Here is an 8,564-nt window from a genome sequence, read left to right as displayed (position 1 = left end):
ATATCCGGATCCTCCTCAAATCCAGGATCTAGGTCCCGAATATGATTCTCCAGCTATAGAGCAGGACTATAGATCTCTGCGGTGGCCTCCTGCCATTCCTGTTAAAGATGGTCGGTTTGAGTCCAGCTAGTTGTGGCTTAAGATAAGGATTGAATAAGATTCCGGATTGAAAGCTTATCCAGCTCACGGGGTTGTACATGGAGAATCCGTCTCGGCACTTAAGACGGGTGAATTCTTCTTTCTCCCCTTTATAAAGATCCACCAGCATGGTGGCCAGGGTGGCAAAGTCATCCGGACACTTGCGCCCATAGCGAGATGTATCCTCCTTCCCGTTGTAGTTCCACATGGGGAGTCCTCTGGATTAGAGTGGTTGGACGCCTCGCGTGATGGAAATTGCCATGACCTCGATCATGGATAGTCAGGATTGGGCGAGTATTTTTATCTTGTCCATTAACATCTTGACTTCCGTGCTATCTTCCTCCTCGAGGCTCCGAGGGCACCAGCTGTGGCGTTTCTTCAGTGGAGTGCTGGAAAATTCGGGAAGGCCCATTCGGACTGGGTCGGGGAGAGTGACGTCTTCAATATAAAACCACTCTGAGGGCCACTCCTCGGACGCCTTCTTCGACGTGTCGGATAGGTATCTGGTTCCGGCTATGCGCCATATCTCGATGTCGCCGACCTCGAATATGGATCCCTTTTGGGAGCGAGGGACGAGGCATAACAGTTTCCTCCATAACTCAAAATGGGCCTCGCAGCCTAGGAACAGCTTGCAAAGAGCGACGAAGCCCGCGATGTGCAGAATGGAGCCCGGCGTAAGATTGTGTAGTTGGAGGCCATAATACTCCAGGAGACCTCGGAGGAAAGGATGGATTGGAAATCCAACTCCTCTCAGGAGAAAGGAAACGAAGCAGACTCACTCCCCGTCACAGGGATTCAGGAAAATTTTCACCAGGGCTTCGCCCGTAAAGTTAATCCCGCTTGCACCGAGACTAGATCTGCGGGGGGAAGGTAGCCTTGTGATAACCCACAAGTATAGGGGATCGCAACAGTTTTTGAGGGTAGAGTATTCAACCCAAATTTATTGATTCAACACAAGGGGTGCCAAAGAATATTCTCAAGTATTAGCAGCTGAGTTGTCAATTCAACCACACCTGGAAACATAATATCTGCAGCAAAGTGTTTAGTAGCAAAGTAATATGATAGTAGTGGTAACGGTAGCAAAGTAATATTTTTGGGTTTTGTAGTGATTGTAATAATAGCAACGGAAAAGTAAATAAGCGAAGAACAATATATGAAAAACTCATAGGCGTTGGATCGGTGATGGAGAATTATGCCGGATGCGATCGATCATGTAATAGTTATAACATAGGGTGAGACAGAACTAGCTCCGGTTCATCAATGTAATGTAGGCATGTATTCCGAATATAGTCATACGTGCTTATGGAAAAGAACTTGCATGACATATTTTGTCCTACCCTCCCGTGGCAGCGGGGTCCTACTGGAAACTAAGGGATATTAAGGCCTCCTTTTAATAGAATACCGGACAAAAGATTTAACACATAGTGAATACATGAACTCCTCAATCTATGGTCATCACCGGTAATGATCCCGATTATTCTCACTTCGGGGTTAACAAATCATAACACATAATAGGTGACTATAAATTTGCAAGATAGGATCAAGAACTCTCATATATTGATGATAACATAATAGGTTCAGATCTAAAATCATGGCACTCGGGCCCTGACAAGCATTAAGAATAGCAAAGTCGTAGCAACATCAATCTCAGAACATAGTGGACACTAGGGATCAAACCCTAACAAAACTAACTCGATTACATGATAAATCTCATCCAACCCATCACCGTCCAGCAAGCCTACGATGGAATTACTCACGCGCAGCGGTGAGCATCATGAAATTGGTGATGGAGGAAGGTTGATGATGACGATGGCCACAGATTCCCCTCTCTAGAGCCCCGAATGGACTCCAGATCAGCCCTCCCGAGAGAGTTTAGGGCTTGGCGGTGGCTCCGTATCGTAAAATGCGATGAATCCTTCTCTCTGATTTTTTTCTCCCCCAACACAAATATATGGAGTTGGAGTTGAGGTCGGTAGAGTGTTAGGGGGCCCACGAGGCAGGGGCGCGTCCAGGGGGTAGGGCGTGCCCCCCACACTCGTGGATAGGGTGTGGGCCCCCTGACGTGGATCTTTCTTCCAGTATTTTTTATATATTCCAAAAATAATCTCCGTGGAGTTTCAGGTCATTCCGAGAATATTTGTTTTCTGCACATAAGACAACACCATGGTAATTCTGCTGAAAACAGCGTCAGCACGGGTTAGTTCCATTCAAATCATACAAGTTAGAGTCCAAAACAAGGGCAAAAGTGTTTGGAAAGGTAGATACGACGGAGACGTATCAACTCCCCCAAGCTTAAACCTTTGCTTGTCCTCAAGCAATTCAGTTGATAAACTGAAAGTGATAAAGAAAAACTTTTACAAACTCTGTTTGCTCTTGTTGTTGTAAATATGTAAAGTCAGCATTCAAGTTTTCAGCAAAGATTATGAACTAACCATATTCACAATAACATTTAGATCTCATGTTTACCCATATCAATGGCATAATCAGCTAGCGAGCAATAATAATAAATCTTGGATGACAAAACTTTCTCAAAACAATCATGATATGATATGACAAGATGGTATCTCGCTAGCCCTTTCTGAGACCGCAAAACATAAATGCAGAGCACCTTCAAAGATCAAGGACTGACTAGGCATTGTAATTCATGGTAAAAGAGATCCAGTCACAGTCATACTCAATGTAAACTAACAATAATGGATGCAAATGACAGAGGTGCCCTCCAACTGGTGCTTTTTGATAAGAGGATGATGACTCAACATAAAAGTAAATGGTTGGGCCCTTCGCAGAGGGAAGTAGGGATTTGTAGAGGTGCCAGAGCTCAATTTTGAAATAGATATGAATAATATTTTGGGCAGTATACTTTCATTGTCAACATAACAACCGAGAGATCTCGATATCTTCCATGCTACACACATTGTAGGCGGTTCCCAAACAGAATGGTAAAGTTTATACTCCCCCTCCACCAACAAGCATCAATCCATGGCTTGCTCGAAACAACGAGTGCCTCCAACTAACAAGAGTCCCGGGGGAGTTTTGTTTGTAGTTATTTTGATTTGATTTGCATAAAGCATGGGACTGGGCATCCCGGTGACGAGCCATTTTCTCGTGAGTGAGGAGCGGAGTCCACTCCTCCTGAGAGTAACCCGCCTAGCATGGAAGATACAGACAGCCCTAGTTGATACATGAGCTATTCGAGCATATAAAACAGAATGTTTATTTGACGGTTTAGAGTTTGGCACATACATATTTACTTGGAATGGAAGGTAGATACCATATATATGTAGTTATGGTGGACTCATATGGAATAACTTTGGGGTTTATGGGATTGGATGCACAAGCACTATTCCTGCATAGTACAAGTGAAGGGTAGAAAAAGACTAGGAAGCGACCAGCTAGAGAGCGACAACAGTCATGAACATGCATTAAAATTAATCAACACCGAATGCAAGCATGAGTAGGATATAATTCACCATGAATATAAATATCGTAGAGGCCATGTTGATTTTGTTTCAACTACATGCGTGAACATGTGCCAAGTCAAGCCACTCGAATCGTTCAAAAGAGGATACCACCCTATCACACCACATCACAACCATTTTAATAGCATGTTGGCACACAAGGTAAACCATTATAAACTCCTAGCTAATTAAGCATGGCATAATCAACTACAATCTCTAATTGTCATTGCAAACATGTTTCTTTCATAATAGGCTGAATCAGCAACGGTGAACTAATCATATTTATAAAAACAAGAGAGGTCGAGTTCGTACCAGCTTTTCTCATCTCAATAAGTTCATCATATAATCATCATTATTGCCTTTCACTTGCACGATCGAATAGTGTGGATAATAATAATAGTGCACATGCATTGGACTAAGATGGAATCTGGAAGCATTCAATTCAAGAGAGAAGACAAGGTAATATGGGCTCTTTGTTAGATCAACAATAATGCATATGAGAGCCACTCAACATTTTCATTATGGTATTCTCCTCTCGACCCCCAAAGAAAAGAAACAAAACTCTTTACACGGGAAAGCTCCCAACAAGCAAAAGAAGAAGGAGAAATCTTTTGGGGTTTTCTTTTTAATCACTACTACTACAGGTATGGAAAGTAAACTAACTAAAAGCTACAACTAATTTTTTTGGTTTTTCTTAAGGTTTATCAAACACACAGGAAGAAAGCGAGAAAATGAAAATAAACTATCATGGATATTACAATGAAAAAGTATGAGCACCGACAACTAGCATGAGTGTGTGAACATGAATGTAATGTCGGTGAGAAATACGTACTCCCGCAAGCTTAGGCTTTTGGCCTAAGCTGGTCTATGGCCACGGCTGGCCTGGCGGATATCCAAAGTAATAGTTGGGGTCATACTGAGAAGGAGCCTCGGGTTGCCACTGGTTGGCAATCTCCTCCGGATCCCACTGGTAAATAGACTGTCGTGAAGGATCAAATTGTGGTTCCGGCTCTGGCTCTGTAGCCGATGTGGGGTTTCGGTAGGCGTGAATGGCCTTCAGCGGAACAAGGTACTTGCCTACAGATAAGTCAAACAAGGAAGGAGCAGGCAAAGTAATAGTCTCAGGGTGATTTTTATCAAATATCAGCTTGTATTTAAGCATCTTTTCCATATTCTTAACGATAAAATCATGTGCTACCATACTCTTATAGTCTAGAAAAACAGGAGACAACAACTTTTCTTCTTTCTCATAATGTCTAATAGGTATGTTAAAATGTGCAGCGAGGCGCGAGGCAAAGATACCTCCCAAGATGGGGCCCTTAGTACGGTTAAGATTTAACCGCTTTGCAACAATAGCGCCCATACTAAATGTGTCATCACGGAACAAGGCATGGTACAAAATAACAATATCAGGGGCACTTAGATTGCCACAGTTCCCGCGACCAATCAAGCATCTACTAGCAAATATTGCAAAGTAACGTAGAACAGGAAAATGTATGCTAGTAATTCTTGCATCGGAAACCTTCCTAGTTTCCCCTACAGCAATCATATCAATAAACCCTTCCACATCACTACGATGTGGTTCTTCTATGCTGCCTGTAAAGGGTATCTTACAGACCTGACAGAAATCAAAAAGGGACATCTCCTTGTACTCATCATATAAATAGAAATCCACCGAAGGTGGTGACCTCCTATCATGGAAATGAAAATTTTGCACAAAAATGTTAGTGAGTAAGAGATACTGTTCGCGTTGGTCGTGGAGGAAGTCGGTGAGACCTGCATTCTCAGCCAACTCATAAAAATCATCATAAATCCCGGCTGCTCTCAAGAAATCATCAGAAGGCCATTCACACAGCCGAACTTCCGCGGTGCGAGGGAGATTATATTTGGGCCTCTTATCCTCCTCACTTTGCTTATCCTTCGAGCTTCGGCTCGATGAGCCCCTCAAAAATCTCTTCATCTTTTTTCTGAAAATTTCTGAAATTTTTAGTAACTTTAAATAAAAGTGAGCCAAACTCAACAATATTGATAGCAACTACTCCTACAAGTGTCTGGAGGCTATATCATGCATTAAAACAACTTTTGAACACATAAATTTGATAGGCAAGCTCAAGAACAAGGTCACCTAAGAAGCAAAAAAATGCAATAAATAAAGCAGTAGAACAAAAACTAGTTGGACCATTGGAGGAGTCACATACCAAAGAATAATCCCCCAAAGCAGTTTTGTGAATGGAGCTTTGAGCTAGGAGATCAAAAATGGCAGCAAGATGAGCTAGAACTTGTGCTTGAGCTGGTTGGTGATTTTTTGGGAGGAAGAAGGAGTGTGTTGTAACGCCCCGGACACACCCGCCGGTGGCCGTTACTCCTAGCGGGATCTAGACTAGCCCCACACATCAATACTAGTCTTTTCTGTGCACTTTGTCCTCACTCATGCGCACCCCAGAGCAACTTCCCGGTCGGTCACCCATCCTGAAATTACTCCAAGCTGAGCACGCTTAACTTTGGAGTTCTATCTGAATGGGCTTCCAGAAAAGAAGGAATTCCTTATTGATATGAGTAGTCTATCATCCCTATTAAGCCAGGGTATCACATACACCCCCACTCAGAGGAACCGATGTCCTCGTCGGACCACATGAATGTTCTCTCTTGGCACATATGTCTGTGCTTCCAGTCCGGCACATGTGCCATGCCGTGTGCCACGACGGGTCATAAACGTCATGCACAACATGACCGCACACCTTTCCGCAAACATCCATGTAACCGCGAGGGTCGGCTCTGATACCAACTTGTAACAACCCGGACACACCCGCAGGTGGCCATTACTCCTGGCGGGATCTAGACTGGCCCCACACATCAATACTAAGTCCTTTTCTGTGGTGATTTTATGCCCCTGTTCATCATGCCATAACTCCATGACCGTAGCTCCGTTTCATGCACATGATATATCAAAATGTTCATTGGGAGATGCTCTTCATTTCATTCCATTGTGCCATGCTTGTTTGAGTCCATCTTGATGCCCAAGTCACTGATGCAAGAGTGCTATAAAATGTTTGCTCCTATTACTTAGCAGATTATGATGATTTGTCATTTTTGTCACTTTTGTTGTGTGCATCATATGGGTATGAGCTCTACATGTGTTTTGAGATATGCCATGCCATCTTTACAGGGGTGCTTTCCATGTATTTTTGTGATCAATGTGGTGACTATCACAAGAATGCAAAGTAGCCTTCGTGATATTGCTGTTTTCAGTGACTTCGGTTTTTGCTAAGTCTTGTGCCTGCTGTTATTTCGATGCCATGTAAACAAGGCTACAGTGAGATCCATGCTTGTTTTGAGTATCTTCAGTAAGGATGTTTTGGACATATGGTTATACTCTATCCATCGGTGCCCCTCTTTGCAATTATGGAGTACCCTAGCATGTCTTAATATTGCTCTACTTTTGCTATAAAATGTTCCTGGCAGATTGTTTACATGTTAATCAATTTTTCCATGGTTGTTCTAGTTGATCTGTGCATGCTATGAACTTGCTCTTGTCATGGTTAGCTTCATGAACATGTCATCTTGCTGTTGATATGCTTAGTTTATTATGCAAGGCTTTGTGATGAGTGATTTGAACTCGCAAAGATGCCTTCATAATTCTGTTTATGCCATGCTCTGTTTTCTACTAAGTCTGAAACTGTTAATAAAACTTGCTATGTTTACATGGGTGCCATCATATCTTCTGTGCATTTTGGCGCATGTTCACTAAGGGACTTTTATTATATGCATTTAGTAGATTCATGCTATGCCTTGTTTTGATATGATATGTTCCTATAGCATGTTGTTAGCTTGCTCTAAACATTGCTTCCTGATGTTATTTCTGGCATGTTAGTATTTTCACTAAGTCTGTGAAGCTGATATCTTTTGCACTTTTGCCATGCTTGTTTGAACCTGCTCTTGTGTGATTTAGCCGTAGCTCAGTGTTAATGTTTTATCAAGCATCTTGAGTACATCACTGCCATATGCTTTATTGCTATGTTGGAGTGTAGTAGCTTAGTTTCTTGTTGCATTCTAGATGGCATCATGCTGTTAATCGCAGAATTGTGCCATTCTTGTTTCGCTTGCCATTTGCAAACCGTGCATCCGATTCCGGTGATCTTTATATCGATTTCGACCGGAATCATCTCATCTTTCCAGCGCCACACTTGGTTTGCCAAGCTGATGCCTTGATCAATCTTTCCTTTTCGGAGCCCGCATATGCATTGCATATCATGTCTTGCATATAATGTCATGTTTTGCATCATGATGTTTGTGCATTGCACCATGATCGATTGCTGGTCATTTTGCTTGTGTTCTTTCTTTGGGTAGAGCCAGGAGACGAGTACATGATCGAGGAACCTGTTGAGTACGCTAACGAGGATCAAGCTTTCGTCAACTATGAGAACTTTGTAGGCAAGATGACCATACCCTCGAAATCACGTATATCTTTGCTTGCTAGTTGTTCGCTCTATTGCTATGCCGCGATACCTACCACTTGCTATATCATGCCTCCCATATTGCCATGTCAAGCCTCTAACCCACATTTCCTAGCAAACTGTTGTTTGGCTATGTTACCGTTTTCCTCAGCCCCTCTTATAGCGTTGCTAGTTGCAGGTGAAGATGAAGTTTGTTCCTTGTTGGAACAAGGATATTGTTGGGATATCATTATTATCTCTTATTACTTTAATGTATCTATATACTACGTAAGGGTGGAAGGCTCGATGACGGTGTCCTGGACTAGGGGGTACTCACCACATCGTCTCCCGATCAGTTGGATTGGGCCGAGGACCCCCATGGCCATTTACTCATGAGCCAGTTCGGACAACCGAAGACATATACGAGGAAGATTCCACAAGACTTGGAGATCAAGACAAGGACTCCTCTCCACTGACGTATTCGACTAGGACTCTTGTTATCCTAGGCCTCTGGTATGTTATATAAGTCGCGGCC

The sequence above is a fragment of the Triticum urartu genome, chromosome 1 (genome assembly GCF_003073215.2).
Source record: "Triticum urartu cultivar G1812 chromosome 1, Tu2.1, whole genome shotgun sequence".
Classification (NCBI taxonomy): Eukaryota; Viridiplantae; Streptophyta; class Magnoliopsida; order Poales; family Poaceae; genus Triticum; species Triticum urartu.
Note: the sequence above shows the minus strand (reverse complement) of the source record.